We start from the raw sequence: 23,176 nt of genomic DNA, 5'->3' as shown, positions 1-23,176 counted from the left end.
ATCCCTAGAAATCAGGCTCTTAACCATGATAACTTGCAGCCTATTTTCCTAGAAAAACATTTAGATAATTTACCCTAATGTAATAAGTGTATCGGGTGGTTCCTTATGTCTGCTCTTTCCCCTTTTCATGCTACACTCTCTTTCAAATGTATTTTCTTACTAAGAGCAGAATAGTTTTTCTTGCTCTCTTTTATAGATTCAGGTTTTGGAGGTTCTGAAATCAAGTCATATGGATGGGAACAAAGATAGACTGGAAGATCTTTTTAAATCTTTCCCGTCTGAGAATATTTTTTTCCTTTTATTGAATTATATGTAATACAGAATTATCATTCATATGTCATTTAAACAGTCTACTTGGGCTTTTTCCTACTAATTCAGGGTTATAATTTTCTTAAAAGATAAGTAAACCATACATCTTTCATTGGAGTGGGTTTTACTTTCAATACAAAGGGGAATTCAAAGTTCTCACTATAGAAGTTCTCTGAGACTAGTATATATAATGGGATTTTTATGGATACTCCTCGAAGATAAATGGCCATTTCTGTTTCTATTTTTCTGTAATGAACCATTTAATAAAACATTAAATTTCTCTATGTCATTTGCTAATAAGCTCAAGTGCTATATTTTAGACTTAAGAAAACCATTCTCCTTTCAGGCATTTTAATAAATTGAGAAACCTTGTCATTTATTATGGTAAACATGAACTTCATCAAATTAATAATAAAGGACTTCTAATTTATCTTTGGTTGCTTTCATTTTCTTGGGGATGCAGTTTTTATAATATGACTTTTAAGTCATGTATATATATATATATTTTTCATTTTTCTACATTAAGATTAATTATTTGCTGATTGACAGTTTGAGTTGAGTCCTATTTCCCTCCTGCCTAATTACATCTAATCATTTTGTTATCCTTCTGTAATTTCATGACAACTCTACTGAAAGTATTGTGACTGTAGATTGATGTCACAGCCTCTTATATTCTTGTGATTTAGGGCCTATTAATGGCAGACTGGGGAAAAAATAACAAGAACTTAATTGGTTTTAAATTGGCCTTAAATTGTAATTAGAGGAGAAGAGAAGTAAGTCATAACTTAGGTGTTTTCTTATCACAACAAAATTTAGAGGCATCGATGTGTCAGGACACTGTTTTTGTGAGGGGAAGGGAAACTTCCTAGTAATTAGACATGTGTTAATGCTGCAGTGCTTAGCAGAAAAAGAAGCCAGCACATGTGAGATGCTGATGAACCTTAATTTGCAGAGACTCTGAACATCTCATACTATGAGTCCAGCTCTAGGTCTGACGATAGCCGGGCAGAAAGGTGAACATATAATTATATATATATACACACACACACAAAACCTTTCACCAAGACACAGGACATAAAATTGAGTTGCTTGGCAACTGGATTTGAGGAATGCCCCTCCATGTAGTTTTCTGGCTCAAGTAACCTTGATCCTGCAGTGGTCTTGGTTTGGATGTCCATGGGAGGGCAGTCTGGTTGCCACATCTGTCATCTGTTGATTCTCCAGAGTTGTTTCTGGTCATCTAACTTGCTAAGTTGGGGTCCGTTTTTTGTTCCCTTCAACTGTCCATCTAAATCTGTTGCAAGCCTCAATCAAAAAAAAAAAAATGACCTTCTAATATGGAGAAGAGTCATCTTCAGTCAAGGGAATTATTGTAACTACATTTGCTGGATATAATTATAAAATTAGATCCCCTGGGGGGGGTGGTAAATTATTTCCTTTAATTTGCTAAAATCTCTTACCTCTTTTACAGTAGAAAGGAGATAGATAGTCTCAGATGATGAAAAGAAATCCTTGTGAAGTCAAAAATAGAAGAAAGAGTAAAATATTTGGATTAGTATTGCTTGCGAGTATTGGATTAGTATTAGAAGGAGAGGAACAGACTAATCAAGTAAGAGGCAGAGGTGAGAACAGGATCCAAGCCTTTAGCTTATTTATACTCTCAAGCTTATCTTGGGAATGACACTTTATAGCTAAGAAAAGATTGCTTCCGAGAGTGAGATCAGGGTAAAATGGCCAAGTGGATGGTTAGGAAGAGAAGAGCTCATCATCATGAAGTCTGCCTGAAGTCATCATCCTTCCCCTTCCTTGAGGGGGTTCTCCGGGGAGCAGAATACTGGCAGGGTGGCAGCAGCTTTTCTCTCAGGTGAACCTCGCGATGTTTGATCAGCACAGAGCTCTTGCTGAAGTGTCTGCCACACTGGATGCACCCGTAGGGCTTCTCCCGGGTGTGTACTCGCCTGTGCTCGCGAAATCTCCTACCGTTATTGAAACTTTTCTCATAGTTTGTAGGGATTCTTGCCAGTGTGGGCACTCTGGTGGGTGCGAACTGTTGGTGAAGCTCCTCCTGTACTCTCCGTACGGGTAGGGCTTCTCTCCAGTGTGGGTTCTCTGAAGTATAATGAGACTCAAGCTCTGGCTGCAGCATTTCCCACACTCTCCACCTGTGTAGGTTTTCTCCTCTGTGTGAATTCTCTGGTGGGCACCAAAGTTGGAGGAGTCGTTAAAGCTTTTCCCGCAGTTGAGACATTTAAAAGGTTTTTCTCCCGTGTGGATTCTTTGGTGTCGCACTAGACTCCTGCTTCTGCCGAAGCACTTCCCACAGACACTGCACTTAGAAGGGTTTTCCTTCTGGTGGGTCAGGCGGCACATGAGACGTGCACTCCTTCCAAAGCTTTCTCCATATCTGAGGAGCCGGAAGGGCCTCTTCCCCACAAGAGGCCTCTGATGCACTAGGGCTTTCCCCAAATCTCGAAGCTGAGGCACTAGTCTTCCCTGTCCGATTCCATGAAGGTTTTCCCACTGTCTTCCTCAGATGCAATCCCTTTTACGACATTTACCTGGATCAACATTCTGGAAAACGACCCTTTTAGACTTTTCTATGAATGTCCTATGCTGCTCCATGTCCTTACAGATTACCTGTATTGCATCGTCTTTGATACTACTTGCAAGTTCAAAATCACTCGGGTTTTGCAGTACACCTGGAGGTCCCTGGAATTCTGGTTCTTTTTTTTTTTACTTTATTTTACTTTACAATACTGTATTGGTTTCGCCATACATTGGCATGAATCCACCACAGGTGTATACAAGCTCCCAATCCTGAATCCCCCTCCCACCTCCCACCCCATATCATCTCTCTGGATCATCCCCATGCACCAGCCCCAAACATCCTGTATCCTGTATCGAACATAGACTGGAACTTCGTTTCTTACGTGAGAGTATACATGTTTCAATGCCATTCTGCCAAATCATCCCACCCTCTCCCTCTCCCTCAGAGACAAGAGAGACACAGATGTATCGAATGGAATTCTGGTTCTCTTATGATTTCCTCCTCACTCATTCTCCTGCTGCCAGTCTTCAACAAGCGCCTCCTGGGAATCCTCCTCAGGTTACCAGCCTGTAGGTTCCTTAGGTTCAATTTCCATGTCGTTTCTTTCTTGAACTGAGGGTGATGGGGCTTCTTCTGGGGAGCTGATGGGAGAAGCAGATGCCTGAGAGTTAGTCAGGGCATCTATCTCCTCGTAGAATCTGCAGGACTCTAGCACATGACTATTTTCCACTTTGTGGTAACTCTTCTGAAGGCTTTTGAACTTGGTCTGGCACTATTCTGGAGTTTGGAGGAAGCCATACTCTCGCAGCTGCTCAGCCACGGCCCCATACAACTTGCTCTTCCGATGACAGGCTTGCAGCGCTTCATAAAACCAAGTCTCATGGAGGGTGTCAAGGAAAGTCTTGGTTTCCTCGTAGCCCCTGTGCACACCACTCAGGTTTTGAAATATGACAGGGCCACCATGAAGCTCAGGCTTCCGGGTAAACTCAACGCCCGTTTCATCACCATCAGACTCCTCTGCAGCTTCTTCCTCCTCCACCATATTGATCTGCTCGAGATCAATTAGCACTGAGGCCAGTTCTCTTCAGTCTGGGGAGAGACAGAATCTCCCTTGGCTTATCTGTGGATGAAACATGTGCTGAAGGATTCAACAAAGCGCCCATGTCCTCAAAGAAGGCACAGGGTTCTAGCACATGGCCATTTCTCACTTTTCGGTAACTCTTCCGCAGATTTTTGAACTTGGTCCGACACTGTTCTGGTGTTGGGAGGAAACCACATTCTCGCAACCGTTACTAATCCAATACCATGACAGTGACTGTGATTTTGAGGGAAGAGAGTTGTAGCTAAAATTTCTTTGCATCTTTAGTGAAGTGACTGTAGAATGCAATAACCATACAGATGGCAAATGGTAACAAGGCAAGTAAGAATATATTTACCGGTATTTTTTATGCCTCCTTTGTCAGGTGAATGAGCTCAGAATCTTTTATATCATTATTCATGTAAAAGCAGGATGTGCATGGGGAATTAGGCAGAGAGGCAGTTTTTATTTTCACAGTTGACTTTTTAGAATTATGAAAACTTCACTTCTTTAACTCCATTTGCTTGTACATCGTTTTGACACATTGTGTAATGAAATTTTATGGCAAAGTAAAGCATTTATACTGGAAAGTACCTGTTTCAGTTAAATTAGATAAAAGCACATGAATTGGACATCATTCCCATTCCACTGCAGATGAATCTCACTTTCACAGAATTTGGAAAAGAGCATTAAGAGTGCTATGTTATAGCACTAATAAAGAGATTTATGTATTTCATCTTGCTTCTTTCATGCCATTTCCCAGAGCCCATGAAATTGCCTGAAACACAATAGGTAAATACTCATAAATATTTTTTGAAGAATTCTTAAGTAAGTAGATGAATACTAATCAAAAACTACTTGACTATATGGCAAGTCAACTTGCACATATATATTTTAAACATTAATAAAATATTATTCTCCCATCACTAATTTTAACCGACCTATTTCTGCCAGAAGGTGTGAGGATAGTCTGGAAATGCATATGTGTATTGCATGATTACTGCAGAAAAAAATGTATTCCTTACAGTAATCTATGCCATTTTTTGAAAAATTTTAAAGCAGCAAATTTCTACACAGGAATATCTAAAGCACTGAATTTGTCAATACTTCCTTGTCTATAGATAATTTCTGGTACCAATGGTTCAGCATATCCCTGGGCAAAATATTGAGAATTTTTAAAGCAAATGCCAGGTCTTTCACATTCAACCCTGCAGGCTTGAGGATGAAATGTGAGTAATCTGATCTACAAATATATTCACAAATGTATATAATAGCTGTATGTAGACAGAATATGAGCAGTTTCCTGTTGCTGTTTAATACTTTTCTGAGCTTCCACAATGTGCCTGGTGCTAACTGGGGCACCTCAATTATTCTCCATCTGTGCTCACTACCAAACCTGCCAGCCGTCATACTGTTTGGGCCCTGAAGCCTACGGCAGAGAGCCTGGCAGGGTAAATGGTGCAATCTAGTATTTCTTCCTGGGTAGTCTTGCTAGTTAATCTAGTAAAGGGATCTCTTTGTGCCCAGTATTGACTTAGACCATGAAATAAAGCCATGGGTTAGCCTGGCCTCAAAGGCAACTTTGCATAGAAGACATACTATGTTGAAATTCCACATAGGAGTATTTTCAGTGCCAATGGGATAGGATGGCTTAAGAGCAAAACTGCTGTAAATGAAGGTGTTCTAGGAGAGTGGGGGGCAAGTTTAGTGATCAAACTTGTGAATAGATTATAAAATGCATCAGCCTCTACTCCCAGTTTTGTTGTTGTTGTTTTTTAGTCACTGTGTCATATCAGACTCTGTGACCCCATGGACTGTAGCCTGCCAGGTTCCTCTGTCCATGGGATTTACCAGACAAGCATACTGGAGCAGGTTGCCATTTCCTTCTCCAGGAGATCGTTCGTACCTAGGGATCAAAGCTGCATCTCCTGCTTGGAAGGTAGATTCTTTACCACTGAAGCTCCTGGGAAGCTATTCCCAATGTTCTGTTCAGTTGAGTTCAGTTGCTCAGTTGTGTCTGACTGACTTCCTATTAAATAATGTGCTATATCAAATCAGATAGACTTTTCTGCAAAAACCTTGGGGAAACCATATTTTTTCTTTAACCTAATAGCCATGCTGCAATCTTGAGACTACAGTTGGTGAAAATGAAAACCTATAACTTCTGGCAATATTTGAATCAAGTCATATGCCTTGTGACTTAAGATGACCCCAGGTTGTTTCATGAGAATCCATTGAAGTGGCAAGCTCTGAGCAGTAAGCTCTACATGGATTATTATTCCTAATTCTTTCAATAACTACCCAGGTTAGTTGTTATTCCTAACTGATAGGAAGAAACTGAGGCACAGAGAAGTTAAATAATTGTGCTGAGTTTGCATGGCTATAAAGCATCTAAGCTGGAGATTTGAACCTGGCTGTATATGACAGTATAACTCACATTCTTGTACACACTGCGTCTAAGGACTCGAAGCCCTTATGGATTTAGAACTGATTTCTGTGACTTCTGAATTCTCATCTTTGTGCTCTTTAAAATTGCTGGTGAGTATGTGGGTTGGAGAAAAAATTACTTAGCTCTCCTAAGGACATAGAAACTAGTCATCATGGTACCACCAATGTTGGACTGCTGCTGCTGCTGTTAAGTCCCTTCAGTCGTGTCCGACTCTGTGCGACCCCAGAGACAGCAGCCCACCAGGCTCCCCCGTCCCTGGGATTCTCCAGGCAAGAACACTGGAGTGGGTTGCCATTTCCTTCTCCAATGCATGAAAGTGAAAAGCGAAAGTGAAGTCGTTCAGTCGTGTCAGACTCTTAGCGACCCCATGGACTGCAGCCTACCAGGCTCCTCCGTCCATGGGATTTTCCAGGCAAGAGTATTGGAGTGGGGTGCCATTGCCTTCTCCTAGAGGCCTCCAATTCAGAGTTATTTTTATTTTTCATTTCTCTTTCCACATGGTACTCAGTATATACTCTATAATAAAAACTTGAGTTGGGGGACTATGTTAGGGGGAGCAGTGAATTGGAATGTTTTCCCTTTTCCAGCTAAACCTGAACAAGCCATTCTATCTCATATGTTAGCAGATCATATAACTTCTACCATGTATAAATTGGACTTTTTGAACTGATGTGAAAATAGAGAAAGAGGAAAAAAGAGGAAGGGCAGGAAAAGAGAAAATGGGAAACAAACCCTGGAAATGATTCAAAAGTACAAAAAGAAGAATCAGAACATGTATTCTCCTCTACTTTCCTTGAGCAGAAAGATTTAAAGCAAGTAGAAATAAACATTTCCTTGAGGCTCTTTCCCTTTACTCTCGCTCCCCAAGCAAGTGTTCATTTTTCTTGAAGGAGATTGCTGATCAGAATCAAATTCTCCCTTCCTCTTTCTTGCACATCCCATCCTGCCCTACAATTCAACTTGCTTACTCCTACACCTTCAAGATTCCTCCACTTTCAGTCAATCAATCATGAGAAGAGCCATGCTGTAATTTTGTGCTTTTCACATTCTTAACTTACTTTACAATGGGATTTTGAGGTGCTTTTTGCTGGCTTGAGCTGATAAGAAAATATATATATATATAAGAGTGTTGGCTTCTTGAGCTTACATCAATGTTGTGAATTATATAATGAAACCCGTCTGGGTGGAATTCTAAAGCTATTATCCTCCTAGCACTGAGATAGGACACCAAAAGAACTGTTTAGGATCTCTTAGCCATTTATAGCTTGATAAGTCAGTTTCTTTTCCTCTTAAAAAAAGGTTTGTTGAGAGCTAGTTATTCAACTTACCACACTGTCAATATTTTGCATTATCAGCCCTTGGGGAACACATTAAATCCTAAGGTATGATTTCTCCATAAGGTTATTCTGCCTCTTAAATGAGGTCTCAATATCTATTCTAGTGGTGTTTGAAAAGTTTTCACTTGGGATCTTCTGTGACCTTGGTGTTGTGTGCCATTTGTGCATCATTAAAAGGTTGTAATGAAGTTCTGCCGCACACAGATTGTAAAAGGTCAAGCAGAAAGTTAGGAGCCAATGAGGTTGGGAAGAAAAATTGTGCTTGCTGCAGAAGTTGAGGGATTCATTATATTGATGCTATGGGGTTTTCAGCAGAGTAATAACTGGGTTAGCAATAGAATGTAAATCTTCTCAGCCACTTAGTCTGAATCTGCTTCTTCTTGATTTGTGGGGATATATTTTTAACAGAGTACAAGGAAAGTCATTACACTCAGAGGAAAGCCAGTAGAATTGGTAAATGCACTATAGATGGTTCAGCCATAAAGAAGAGTAGAACTGGAGGAATAAAGCATATCAACCTTCCTAGTTGCCACTCAAAGAATTATTGTCAACCTCTATGAAATAATTGTCTCAGAAGAACTTTGCATAAGTGATTACTTTTATTCTTAAAAGGATATACATTGTTGTTTTTAGCTTCAGTAGTCCAGAAGTACAAATATAGCTAATTAAAATGTTTAAAATAATCAAAAAAATTAATTAAATGGATGAGATAAAACATATTAAAATAGCAGCAGCTTCAAGCCAATTTATTAAGGACCAGTAAGACAAGGTAATGAGGTCCTGACTACTGTAAAAGGAAAAGAAATTCTAAAGTTACTGGTTCTCTACTAAATATTCTCTGGATGCATTTTCTTACAACGGAATTCTAGAAATTATGTGCAAAAGTGCAGCAGTTGATTGCATGTCTCACAAGCTTACATATGGAGTGAAATAATTTCTTCTTTAAACAAGCCCCAAACCATCTGTTGACTTAAGTCAATTCTCTGAATTTTACTTGGAAATAATTGGAAGTCTAGATATTCTATAAGACTGGCTCAATGTGTTTATTTAATTTATTCATGAGGTTTTATGTATATGTATATGAGGGGAGAGGGATAAGAAACCTTTTACTTCAGAAAGATAAAGAGTCGGTAAGATATGTCATAATATTAAGACTATTATTAGGCATTTCAACTTGATTTAAGTTGAATGATTTAAAAGTTTTAGAAAAATAAAAATGACTTTTTAGAAAGCTTTGAAATTTGGGAGTGAAGGACAATGGGAAGTTATGGATAATTTTTTTCAAAAACTTGTTTTGTTGTAATTATCAAGGGATAAAGTATTAGACTAAAATTTATGGTAGAAAAGCTACCTATAGTTTGATTTGCAGTAGGTGGCATTATGTTTTTATAAAAATTGATTTATTTTCATTATCAAAACTTTATAAATGGCTTCCTCGGGCCAGGTGGAGTTTGAGTATCTCTCCAGTTCGGTTCAGTTCAGTTCAGTCACTCAGTCATGTTTGACTCTTTGTGACCTCATGAATCACAGCACCCCAGGCCTCCCTGTCCATCACTAACTCCCGGAGTTCACCCAAACTCATGTCCATCTAGTCGGTGATGCCATCCAGCCATCTCATCCTCTGTCGTCCCCTCCCCCTCCTGCCCCCAATCCCTCCCAGCATCAGAGTCTTTCCCAATGAGTCAACTCTTCGCATGAGGTGGCCAAAGTACTGGAGTTTCAGCTTCAGCATCAGTCCTTCCAAAGAACACCCCGGACTGATCTCCTTCAGAATGGACTGGTTGGATCTCCTTGCAGTCTCTCAGGAGTCAAGGGACTCTCAAGAGTCTTCTCCAGCACCACAGTTCAAAAGCATCAATTCTTCGGCGCTCAGCTTTCTTCACAGTCCAACTCTCACATCCATACATGATCACCTGAAAAACCATAGCCTTATCTCTTGCCATCATTCAAATATAGTAATGCCAATATTTAAAAAAAAAATTATCCAAAAATTCTGACTGATTAAATATCAACTAAGAATTCAATGATTTGAAAGTGTTCCTTGAGAGGAAAGCAATAATTGGATGAATGGAAATGTTATCAGTCCTTTAGAACTAGAACTTCTATGCTTCATTCATTAATATAGTCTCATTGTTCAGAGGAGATAAATTTTTTTTCTATCTAGATTTTTTTCTCCAAAATATAAATACTATTGTCTTTATAGTAAGGAAACATAGTCATTTATTGATATGTTATTTATTACTTTAAAACTGCTTTTTCTATTAAAATTTGTGTAAGCAAAATACTTTGGTTACTAATTTAACACTGATTTAGCATTATAATTATGTGTAATAAATATTTCATTTATTATGTTTGCATCTAAGTATTACATTATATTAAATACTTATAATAGCATCCAGAGTCTTTTCTTGGCAGTGATACCTAACTCATTTGTTTATTCATTTATTCTCTCATTCAACAATTTCTTAGTAATTTCTCTCTATCAAGCTGTAGTAAGTTTCCCCTCAGAAAAGAGCCTATAATCTAGTAGAGAATTAGATATATGGGAAAATCAGTGCAAGCAAACATGGTAATGTATATAGTGGAAAGTACAAGTATACATACACCAAGTAGAATCATTGTCAAAAGGGTATCTTGCTATATCTAAGAAATCAAGGTGATTTTGAGAAATAAGTAAGATAAGGTATGGCATTCAGAAAGCATTTATGGCTATGGGAGTAATTTGATTACTATGCATTAAGTATTTATTGAGGATCTACTATGTGCCACCCATTGTATGAGAGTCTTTAGGTATAAAAATAAAAACGGCAAGTTCCTTGCACTCAAAGTGCTTACTGCCAAGTAAAGGAGACAATAGAAGGATAGAGGAAATAAAATCATTACATCATTCCATAATAATAAATACTTAAATAAAACTATGCATCCTGCTTTTAGCAATCTGCAAAGGAGAGACTAATTATCTTCCTAAGTGGATTGGGAAGACTTTACTGAAAAGATACAGTGGAGGAATAAGAAGCAACTTAGATGGGAGTTTGCTGGACAAATAAAGTTGATCCAAGGAGCAAGAATAAAAAATATATCAATAGGATGGTCTGAAAAATTATGGCAAAGGCACCTAATATTAAAGTATGAATTTCAGGGAAATGCCCCACAGTGAGTTAAAGAGATAGATAAGGTTGATCACACCATGAAATTTCTCAACATATAAGCACGCAAATTCTTCTGAAAGGCATAGATCTTTCTTTTTGATTTATAACATTATAGTTTTAAAATGGCATAGCAAAATAAAATTTCAATACAGTTGTCCCTTGAACAGAATGGTTTTGAAATGCATGAGTCCACTTGTATGCTAGATTTTCTTCAATGGTAAACACTAGAGTACTACACAATCCATACTTGGTCGAGTCTGTGAATACAGAGGAACCGTGAGTATGGAAGAAACTCAGGTACCCTGGAACCAGGGCTACCGAGGGTAGATTTTCAACTGTGCAAAGGGTTGGCACCTCTAACCCCCCTGTTATTCAAATTTGAACTGTATATCAATTTCACTCTAAGATATGACAAAATTAAATACAGTTAAGTCATGGGGTCACAAAGAGTCGGACACAATTGAGCGACTGAACTGAACTGAACTGAACTGATAGAAGATGCTTTAAAACTCTCTTTTGGGGGCAAACTATTTTTACCAGCCACCAAGTGAAACAACTCCTAAATGGGAGAGGCCATTTATGGATGTCTGATCAAAGAATCCTCAGATATCAAGTAGTGCTAATGGAAAATCCAGGTCTGACTATATCCCCTTGTGAGGTTCTTAACCCTGCCACTCTCCTGCCTACCCCTGAGGGCTCTCTCCCCTTTCACTCTTGCCTAGAAACTTTGGACCACTGGACAAAATCCCAAGAGGGATTGTCAGAAGATCCTCTGACCAGTCCTGAGGAAATCTGGTACACTGACGGAAGCAGCTTTGTCTTTGATGGAAAAAGAAGAGCCGGATATGCAGTAGTCTCCAATTTTGAGACCACGAGGCTAAAAATTTGCCACCAGGTAGTTCAGTACAATTAGTTGAGCTCATAGCTCTGATTTGAGCTTCAGAGCTGGGAAAAAGAAAAAGAGTAGCCATTTACACTGACTCCAAGCATGCCTTTCTGGTGCTACATGCACATGCTGCTATTTGGAAAGAAAGAGGCCACTTGACCACCCGAGGGTCCCCAATCAAACATGGTGATCAAATCCTTAGGCTCTTGGAGGCAGTCCATCTGCCCAGTGAGGTTTCAGTCTCCCATTGTAAAGGATACCAGAAAGGGAGCACAGAAGTGGCACGAGGGAACCAAGCAGCTGGTCAGGTGGCTAAGAGAGCAGCCTTACAGAATACGCTGCAGTCCATGGGGTCACAAAGAGTCAGACATGACTGAGTGACTGAACAACCCCTGCCTATGAAAGAGTTCCATTCTGAGAGCATGTTCATAGTCCAATTTGTTCAGAAGTCCAACAAAGTTAGCCTGGTACCCAATTAACATAATCAGCTGTATAATAAGCTTATAATTACTGTACTCTAATAGGTTTATAATCATTTTCACACAAATAATACATTCAAAAACAAGCACAAAAAATAAAGAAAATATCTTTAATCTTTTGGTATAGTATCATGAAAGGTACAATACAACAGCTGGCATAGAGGTACTGGCATCAAGTGAACAGGCAAGAAGAGTTATTGACTGGAGGAGGGAGAGGAGGTAGGAGATGGTAGAGCTGAAGGATCATCAGCAATAGGAGACAGAGGGCCAGCTGCAATTTCACTCATGCCTGGCTACACATTTGCATCTTTGAAAGTTTGCAACTTGAAGAAGTGTATGTAGGGGATTTAGCATAGATGCAGAAGAACTAAATAACATAATTAGTAAGGTTCAGTTCAGTTCAGTTCAGTCGCTCAGTTGTGTCCAACTCTTTGCGACCCCATGAATTGCAGCACGCCAGGCCTCCCTGTCCATCACCAACTCCCCTAAGGTAGACACTATAAATGTATATTGAAATATACATCATGAAAATAGAAAATATACATTTTTCTCAGGTACTCTTGAAACATTCATAAAAGTTGACCAGTATACTGTTATAAAGAAAATCTTAGTATGTTACAAAGTTTTAATAATACTAACATTTTAGTATCAATACATAAGAAAATGAGATATTAATTTTAAAAGACTTTCAACCTGGAAATATCAGAATTATCTATTAAACAAATCCTGAGGAAAAAGGAACATACAAATCCTAATTTCAGAATTTCCAAAAATTAATATAAAACTCCATATATTCCAATCTGTGTGATATAAATAAATCAATGTTAACAGAAAATATCATAATCTTAAATATTTATATCAATAAATATGAAAGAATAATATAAATGAGTTAATTTCTCAACCTAGAAACACAGCAAATAAAAATAAAAGCACTACAAAGAAGTAAATAACGAAGAAAGAGACTGAAGTTAATTAAGTATAAACCAAAAAAAAGGAAGAGATAGTAGACACATCCCATGTTGACATTTTGACACATTAATAAACTAAGCAAGACACTGGCTATCCAGATCAAGAAAAAAAGAGGGAAATAAAAAATAAAAGGAATTAAAATATATATTACTATATATATGTATTTATATACATAAACATAAATACTGTGAATCAAAGAAAGCAAAGTTCAAAATTCTTTATGTTGACAAATATGATTTAAACTCCCAGCAACATCATCTCTAATGTTTACTATAAAATATTTAAAATATGTTAGGCATGTGAGGAAACAGAAAAGTATGACTCATAATTAACAAAATGACAGTTATAAGAAACAGACCTTGAGAGATTCATATTTTAGAACGAGTAGAAAAGGACTTTAAAGCCATTATTATAAATATATTCAGTGACTTACAAGAAAGATTGTTCACAATAAATAAATATGTGGCAAAATATCAGCAGAGAAGCAGAAACTATAAAAGTGCAACAAATGAATATTTTAGAGCTAACAATTAGAATATCTTAAATTTTAAAAATCAACCATAGGCTTAAAATGAAACTTTAGAATGCAAAAGAAAAGATTACTGAACTTGAGGATGGACCAGTAGAAAGTACTTATCCAAATAAAACAGGACAACTTGAAAAAAAAAGTGAAGAATTTCAATGTTTTGAGAGACAATGTCAAGTAATCTATGTTACATGTGATATGAGTCCCAAAAAGAGTAGAGAAAAAATGGAGATAATTTTTGGAAGAAATAATAGTTAAATGCTTACCAAATTTGTTTTAAAATATCAAGTTATGGATTAAAGAATTTTCATCAATAATAGAGTAAATAGAAAGAGAACCTCATTCAGATAGATCCTAGTCAAACTGCTAAAATTCAGTGCTAAAAAGAAAACCCTGAAACCAGCCAAAGGAGATAAAATATCATTTAGTTCAGTTCAGTTTAGTTGCTCAGTCATGTCCGACTCTTTGCGACCCCATGAATCACAGCACGCCAGGCTTCTCTGTCCATCATCAACTCCCGGAGTTCACTCAAACTCACGTCCATCGAGTCAGTGATGCCATCCAGCCATTTCATCCTCTGCCGTCCCCTTCTCCTCCTGCCCCCAATCCCTCCCTGCATCAGAGTCTTTTCCAATGAGTCAGCTCTTCTCATGAGGTGGCCAAAGTACTGGAGTTTCAGCTTCAGCATCATTCCTTCCAAAGAAATCTCAGGGCTGATCTCCTTCAGAATGGACTGGTTGGATCTCCTTGCAGTCCAAGGGACTCTCAAGAGTCTTCTCCAACACCACAGTTCAAAAACATCAATTCTTTGGCACTCAGCTTTCTTCACAGTCCAACTCTCATATCCATACATGACCACTAGAAAAACCGTAGCCTTGACTAGATGGACCTTTGTTGGCAAAGTAATGTCTCTGCTTTTCAACATGCTATCCAGGTTGGTCATAACTTTTTTTCCAAGGAGTAAGTGTCTTTTAATTTCATGGCTGCAGTAACCATCTGCAGTGATTTTGGAGCCCCCAAAAATAAAGTCTGACACTGTTTCCATTGTTTCCCCATCTATTTCCCATGAAGTGATGGGACCAGATGCCATGATCTTCGTTTTCTCAATGTTGAGCTTTAAGCCAACTTTTTGACTCTCCTCTTTCACTTTCATCAAGAGGCTTTTTAGTTCCTCTTCACTTTCTGCCATCAGAGTGGTGTCATCTGCATATCTGAGGTTATTGATATTTCTCCCGGCAATCGTGATTCCAGCTTGTGCTTCATCCAGCCCAACGTTTCTCATGATGTACTCTGCATATAAGTGAAATTAGCAGGATGATAATATACAGCCTTGACGTACTCCTTTTCCTATTTGGAACCAGTCTGTTGTTCCATGCCCAGTTCTAACTGTTGCCTTCTGACCTGCATACAGATTTCTGAAGAGGCAGGTCAGGTGGTCTGGTATTCCCATCTCTTTCAGAATTTTCCACAGTGTATTGTGATGCACACAATCAAAGGCTTTGGCATAGTCAATAAAGCAGAAGTAGATGTTTTTCTGGAACTCTCTTGCTTTTTCCATGATCCAGCAGATGTTGGCAATTTGATCTCTGGTTGTTCTGCCTTTTCTAAAACCAGCTTGAACATCAGGAAGTTCATGGTTCATGTATTGTTGAAGCCTGGCTTGGAGAATTTTGAGCATTACTTTACTAGCATGTGAGATGAGTGCAATTGTGCATTCTTTGGCATTGCCTTTCTTTGGGATTGGAATGAAAATTGACCTTTTCCAGTCCTGTGGCCACTGCTGAGTTTTCCAAATTTGCTGGCATATTGAGTGCAGCACTTTCACAGCATCATCCTCCAGTATTTCAGATAGCTCAACTGGAATTCCATCACCTTCTCTAGCTTTGTTCGTAGTGATGCTTTCCAAGGCCCACTTGACTTCCTATTCCAGGATGTCTGGCTCTGATCACACCATCATGATTATCTTGGTTGTGAAGATCTTTTTTGTACAGTTCTTCTGTGTATTCTTGCCACCTCTTTTTAATATCTTCTGCTTCTGTTAGGTCCATACCATTTCTGTCCTTTATCGAGCCCATCTTTGCATGAAATATTGCCTTGGTATCTCTAATTTTCTTGAAGAGATCTCTAGTCTCTCCATTCTGTTGTTTTCCTCTATTTCTTTGCATTGATCGCTGAGGAAGGCTTTCTTATCTCTTCTTGCTATTCTTTGGAACTCTGCATTCAGATGCTTATATCTTTCCTTTTCTCCTTTGCTTTTTGCCTCTCTTCTTTACACAGCTATTTGTAAGGCCTCCTCAGACAACCATTTTGCTTTTTTGCATTTCTTTTCCATGGGGATGGTGTTGATCATTGTCTCCTGTAATGATAATGAACCATAGCCAGGTATGAATGAGGTTGGAATGGCATCTCAAACATGTTGAAAGGATGGAAAAGTTGAACCTTGGATTTTATATCCAATGAAAACATCTCTGAAATAAAGGATTAAATAAATGTATTTTTGGATGAATGACAACTGATAGAATTCCTCATTGGCAGACTTGCACTGCAAGAAATGCTAAAAAAAAAAAAAAAAATATGGTGCTATAGGAAATGACACCAATGAGAACTTTAACCTACAGGAAAGAACAGAGGTCTCTGGAAAATGATACATTGGTGGGAGGGAGAATAGAAGAGACAATCAACTTTTTAAAAATTTCTTTTTAAAATGTCTGTCTGTTTAAAATAATAATTGGTTTTATTCCATATGTAAGTGTAAAATATATGATAGTTACACAAAGGATGGGAAAATAAATAAAATTAAGTTCTTGTGAGGTTTGCATATTTTAAAAGTACTAAAATTTTTTATCAGATAGCATATAAAAATGATGATTTGTGTGTGCACAAGCTACATGTGTGTGTATGTGAGAGACAGGGAGAGAAAGAAGGAGACAGAGAGGAAGAAAGAGATGAAGCCAGAGGATGTGGTAAAAATATTAATAGATAATTTAATAAAAGGGCTTATAAGTAGTTATTAGTCTTTCAACTTTTTTATAGTTTGAAATCTTTAATAATAAAAAGGGAGGAAAGGGAATAGCAAATATAAAGTACCAATAACTGCATATTTTAGGGATAAAGAAGAAACAAACAAGGAAAGCATCTATGAAAAAAATATGAAAGCTGCATTAAGACAATACTTTATTCTTAATATAGTACTGGAATTTAGTAGGTGTAAAATATTTTGGATTAATTCGTTGATGAACAGGAACTTGAGACATGGGAGATTAGAAAGAAGAAAAGGAAAGTAATTCTGAGTATTAATCCACCATCTTAATTTAACAAACATATGTGCATACTGTGCGTGCAAAGTCACTTCAGTTGTGTCTGACTCTTTGAGACTCTATGGACTGTAGCCTGTCAGGCTCCTCTCTTCATGTGAAACTCCAGGCAACAATATTGGAGTGGGTTGCCATGCCCTCCTCCAGAGGATCTTCCTCCCTCAGGGATCAAACCCCCATCTCTTACATACCTTGCATTGGCAGGCAGGTTTTACCACTAGCGCCACCTGGGAAGCCCTTCACATACAGTGTATGTAATTCAGAACATGAACTGTGGTGCCAGATTCATAGTTTGAGTCTGAATTTTGATGCAGTTACTTACAAGCTGTGTTGTTGTTGTTTGGTCACTAAGTTGTGTCCACCTCTTTGGGACCCCATGGACTGCAGCACTCCAGGTTTTCCCTTCCTTCGCTATCTCCTGGAGTTTACTCTAATTCATGTCCCTTGAGTCCAGTGATGCTATCTAACCATCTCATCCTCTGCTGCCCCACTTCTCCTTTTGCCTTCAATCTTTCCCAGCATCAGAATGTTTTCCAATGAGTCAGCTCTTCACATCAGGTGACCAAAGTACTGGAGCTTCAGCTTTAGCATCAGTCCTTCCAATGAATATTCAGGGCTGGTTTCCATTAGGATTGACTGGTTTGATCTCCTTACAGTCAAAGGGACTCTCAAGTCTTCTCCAGCACCAAAATTTGAAGGCATCAGTTCTTTGGCCCTCAGCCTTCTTTATGGTCCAACTCTTAGATCCACATGTAATTTAACTACTGGAAAAACCAAGCGGAAAGCAGAAACACTTTAAGACATTATTTTAACTCCATCTGGGTAATGTGGTACACTTCTTCTACAATGACGGGCAGTGATCCCATGTCTTCATAATCATGTTTTTTTTATAATGCCCTCTCCCTGGATTTCCTGATGGCTCAGACAATAAAGAATCTGCCTGCAATGTCAGAGACTGGGGTTTGATCCCTGGGTTGGGAAGATCCCCTGGATGAGGGCAACCCACTCCAGCGTTCTTGCTTGGAAAATCCCTATGGACAGGGGAGCCTGGTGGGCTACAGTCCATAGGGACTCAAAGAGTTGGACACAACTGAGTGACTCCGCACAACACAGCACGAGCCTGTGTGTGAGCACAGTCCCTGGTGAATATCTTCTAGTGAAGAGAATATGGCTAATGTGATGAGGTTATAAGAGAAAGTGACTTTTGTCTTATCGTTATTCCCCTCCCCACCCCGACCAGCTCTCCTAACTTACTTGGTCTGAGGAAGTTAGTGACCATGTTGTGGTTTTCTCTTTGGAGAGGTTCATGAGATGAGGAACTAGGGTAACATTTGATCAAACCCCTTGAGGAACTGAATCCTACTAACAACTACATAAACGAGGTTGGAAGCAGGTCTACCCCCTAGTTGAGCATTAAGATGACAGCAGCCCTACTCCATACCTTGAAGGCAGTCCTGATGAGACTCTGAGTCAAAAGATCCAGCTAAGCAATGCCAAAGAGATAATAAATATCATTGTTTGAAGCCATAAAATTTGGGATTAATGTGTTACATATCATAAAATAACTAATACACTTGGCTTTGTAAATGTGTATTTTTACAACAAATTTGAATAGCTGGAAAGTTTAATGATATTTTTGAAATCTTAAAAGGGTTATTACAATAGACTTAATGCCAACTTCACTATACAAATGATTGTTAGTCTAATTATTCATGGTCTCACTAATGTAAATTTGCAGAAGCAGTTTATTCTTTAACTTTTTTTTCTTCTGTTCCCCTCATTTATAACAGATGATCTGGTAACTAAAGTAACTTGAAAATGATGGAGTTTTAAAAATTAAAATATTCTAGAAGAATCTGACACAAATTTAAAAAAGGAAGTTATGTTAAGACACTGTATTTGACAGGGTATTTGATACTTCAAATCTGTGTAACTGAAACCTGTCAACTTATTCCAAGGTTGAATATACTTTCAAAAATTTGTTTTCTTATTTAGTTTTTTCACTGTTGACCATGATGTCAATTCTATCTAAATATAGTTTTTAGATGGATTATGGAGCAAATCTTTGTGTATCTGCATGTGTATATCTTAATTTTAGTTGTCTTTAGGTGTTCTACTGTATAAGGTAAAATCATGTCTCTATGACACCTTCTTTCTTTAAGTGCTAACCTGAAGTTGGTTCTTGTTGTGGGCAAAGTGTGTTTTGGCAGGACTTCATATGTGAATGACTTATTTGTATTGAAAATTATGATCTATATTCAAAAAATCAGAACCAACAATCTTTCAAATGATTAGTCTGGTATTTGATAGAAGAAAAAGTTGATAGCAAGTAAGTTCTTCAAATACTCTCTGAAGCTAATGTGTTTTTCTCAGATTGTGATGCTCTTGGTGATAAAAATAATAACATAAAGAATATTTGACACAATCTAAAAATCTTTTTCCTTTCCTATATTCCTAAGTTCTCTGCTTAATAAGCATTATAAATATTTCGCTGTTGCCCTGAAAGTATGGATAGCTGCCAAACATAACTCCTTCAGATAAGGGAAAAAAATTCAAAACCATAATCTCAAAGGGAAATAGGTAAATAATAATACTATGTTTAAAGTCATCAGAGTTAGCAAATCTTGACCTTTTTTCTTCTGTTGCTGAGAGAAATGAATTTGATAAATTTACCTTTCTACCTTCCAAGCCCCATTAAATTAATCTTATTACAAGTGGGAATTTAGTAAAACTAGAAGGCAATGGCAACCCACTCCAGTACTCTTGCCTGGCAAATCCCCTGGACGGAGGAGCCTGGTAGGCTGCAGTCCATGGGGTTACTAGGAGTCAGACATGACTGAGCGACTTCACTTTCATTTTTAACTTTCATGCACTGGAGAAGGAAATGGCAACCCACTCCAATGTTCTTGCCTGGAGAATCCCAGGGACGGGGGAGCCTGGTGGGCTGCTGTCTCTGGGATCGCACAGAGTCGGATACCACTGAGGCGACTTTGCAGCAGCAGCAGAATATATCTAGGGGGCATATTTTTACTGACTATAGAGGCAGTCTGAACTGTACTTTTATTTCCTCTGAGTATTTAGGAAGAGTAGATCAATAATTACAAATTCAACATCCAGAATTGATTTTCTTCCATTTTAAATCAGTGAAGAGGTTTTTAACGGTGTTTGTTTAGAAAATGCGGTTTAAAAATCCACATGGAAAGTTAGTGTCACTTTTCTTCTCAGTGACATTACAGAGTAAGATGAAGTTTTCATTGGGTTAAAGTAGGCAGATCTGAGTAGAGTTCTATGGAAACAATTATTCTCAGGTCTCCTGTGCTCTGACGGGCACACACTGTCCTACTAGAGGAATTTCATTTGCCAAATTTGTGATGTATCTGTGCAGACCAGCTCTGTTGCCTAGTTGAAGTCATCTATTACACTCTGTGCCAGTGTCTCCAGATATCTAAACTTAGACACCCTTTAAGAAATGGGATAATCAAATTCATCTATTTGAAGAAAATAGTTTGGGGCATTTGAGGAAAAGCTCAAAAGGACATAAATATTAAAGAAAGTAAATGTAGACTGTTCAAGTACAGAGAATTGTCTTGAGAATCAGAACACAAAGCTCTGAAAAAGCTCACCCTAGTTCTTTACTTTGAAGCTCTACAGGATTTCCTCTCAGCAGGCTGGCCTGAGGCAGAACTGGGAAGTAGGTGAAGTTGGAATACATTTTTCCCCCTTGAGTCTTTTCTTCTAGTGCTACGTGTGAATTTGCATCTTAACTGGGATTCCTTGCTTTCCCTACTGGAAATTGACATTTTAGGTGCTATGAAAATAGCTGAGAGGGAAAAGACTTTCTGAGTATGATGACCATTCAGTGCTTCTCCAGATTTGCTAGATAGCAGCTGCCTGCTCTGCCTAAGCACCTAGGGCCCTCTCTTGAGGATAAGGTAGTGAGTACAGTGAAAATGAAAACATATGAAATACATAAACATCTATTGGAAAGCTTCAAATCTGTCCCAGCCCAAAAACATGAGCCCAGTCTGCTAGATATCCTAACGTCTATGGACCCCCCCCCCCCTTGCTAAACCGTGTATGTTCTTAATTTGAACCTGATAGGTCTTTTTGCACTTAGAATTAGCAAAACATTATTCACTTATCAGAAATGTTCATGTTGGACTGACTATTTGCAGGCTTTTAAAGTTTGTTTTAAAATATTAATTTAGAAAATGTTGGTGGACCTGAAGAAGTTATATTTGTTAAAGAAATGATCCTAGCCACAAATTCCCTTTTCTTTTGAGTGTTTTCTCTTTTTTAATTGCTTTTGTTGGAATATAGTTGCTTGCCAGATGGCGTGAATAGAAAAGAACACACCTGCCAATGCAGGAGGCATAAGAGATGCAGGTCTGATCCTTGAGTGGGAAAGATCCTCTGGAGGAGGGCATTGCAACCCACTCCAGTATTCTTGCCTGGAGAATCCCATGCACAGAGGAGCCTGGTGGGCTCCAGTCCATAGGGTCACAAAGAGTCAACACAACTGAAGCAACTTAGCATATTAGTACACATAGGTGCTTTACAATGTTGTGTTAGTTTCCACTGTACAGCAAAATGAGTCAGCCATACAAATACATATATCGCCTCCCTTTTGGACTTCCTTCCTATTTGAATCACTACAGGGCATTCCGTAGAATTACCTTTAAACTACCTTATTTCTGCTTCATTTTAAACTCTTAACATGATGTTTATCTAAAATAATAGATGGGATAGAAATGCAATTTTTATTTTTAATGTAAAAAAATCAAGCAAAGCATTTTGTTGAACAGCAGGTACACACCACATTAAGGTGAGTGGAGATGGAGTGATGCCTGTAATATGCCAGGTGCTGAGAGAAAAGAGTTGGTGAGATGAAAAGAGTTACTGCTGTACATATGTGTATATATATGTATGTGATTCTGTGTTAAACTGTGGGGTAGAGATGAAGAGGATAACTTAGTTTCACAGAAGGGAATCCTCATTAGCAGACAATGGATGTGCACAGGCTTTGGAAATGGATTAAAAATGGGGTTTAATCTTTCTGTAAATCCAGAAGAAGCTGTATGATATTGAAGTCAGAATAAGTGTAATTTGGCATAAGGCATAGAATAAGTCACATGTTACCTGTAGTAGTACCTCACAGGGCAGTGAAGTTAAATACTTAGGAATAACTTGATTACCTTGGATATAGGTGTGTCCTGAAGTTTTTAACCAGAGTGTAATGTGATCAAATTGGCCTTTTGGTAATGTAACTGATAACTGGGCACAAGTTAGATTAGAGAGGAAGAGACAGAATGAGGGAAACAAGTTAAAAAATTATTGCAGTGACCAGATAACTGATGATAGTGGGAATGAAGAGGAAGGGAATACCCTGGGAGATATTTTGAAGATGTAATTAATGAGACTTTCTGTTTATATAAATACAGTACATGAAGGAGGCTATGAGGCCCGTAAGATGCTCAACTGCATGTGTTTCATACACTTTTTTTTCTGTATAAGATAGAAATAAAATTTATATTATCTAAACATATATTTTCTGGAGCAAATGAGTATTTTAAGGTTAGATGAAGAAGGAATACAACCGAGTGAGTTGATAGTGGACTTCCCAAGTGGTGCAGTGGTAAAGAATCTGCCTGCCAATGCTGGAGTGCAAAAGAAATGTGGGTTTGATTCCTGGGTCAGGAAGACCCCCTGGAGTAGGAAATGGCAACCCATCCCAGTATTCCTACCTGGGAAATTGGATGGGCAGAGGAGCCTGGCAGGCTACAGTCCACGGGGTTGGACACAATGGAGGAACTCAGCACACATGCAGGAGTTGATAGAGTGCGTGAAGGTGTGAGACTGAACCACATGGGGGACAGTGTGGGCAGCTCATTGCTTATACAACTGTCTAGATAGCTTTTGGCCTAGAAGTCAAGAGATAATAAACCACCTTGGGTGTGTCAGAAGAGTGACAAGAAAGTAGTTTGAACCTCATTTTTGTTATTCCTGAAAAAGTTGTATACTAGTGTGGTTGGTTATTAACGCAGGTAGAGAAGGAAAACCTTTCCCTTCTTTCTTTTGAGAGAGAGAGGCAATGTGGAAGGTTGATCTTTTCTGCAACTCTAAAGGGGGAAC

The 23,176-nt window shown here is 38.3% G+C and overlaps 1 protein-coding gene and 1 pseudogene across 6 annotated transcripts in view; one reads left to right on the top strand and one right to left on the bottom strand.

The window, feature by feature from the left end:
• Window positions 1-23,176, top strand: part of NLGN1 (neuroligin 1) — a 752,559-nt gene that overhangs the window by 504,170 nt on the left and 225,213 nt on the right. The gene's annotated exons all lie outside the window — the stretch shown is intronic.
• Window positions 2,078-4,143, bottom strand: LOC138091290 (zinc finger protein with KRAB and SCAN domains 2 pseudogene; annotated as a pseudogene).

Source organism: Capricornis sumatraensis, chromosome 1 (assembly GCF_032405125.1).
Source record: "Capricornis sumatraensis isolate serow.1 chromosome 1, serow.2, whole genome shotgun sequence".
NCBI lineage: Eukaryota > Metazoa > Chordata > Mammalia > Artiodactyla > Bovidae > Capricornis > Capricornis sumatraensis.
Note: the sequence above shows the minus strand (reverse complement) of the source record. Positions and strands in the feature narration are given on the sequence as shown.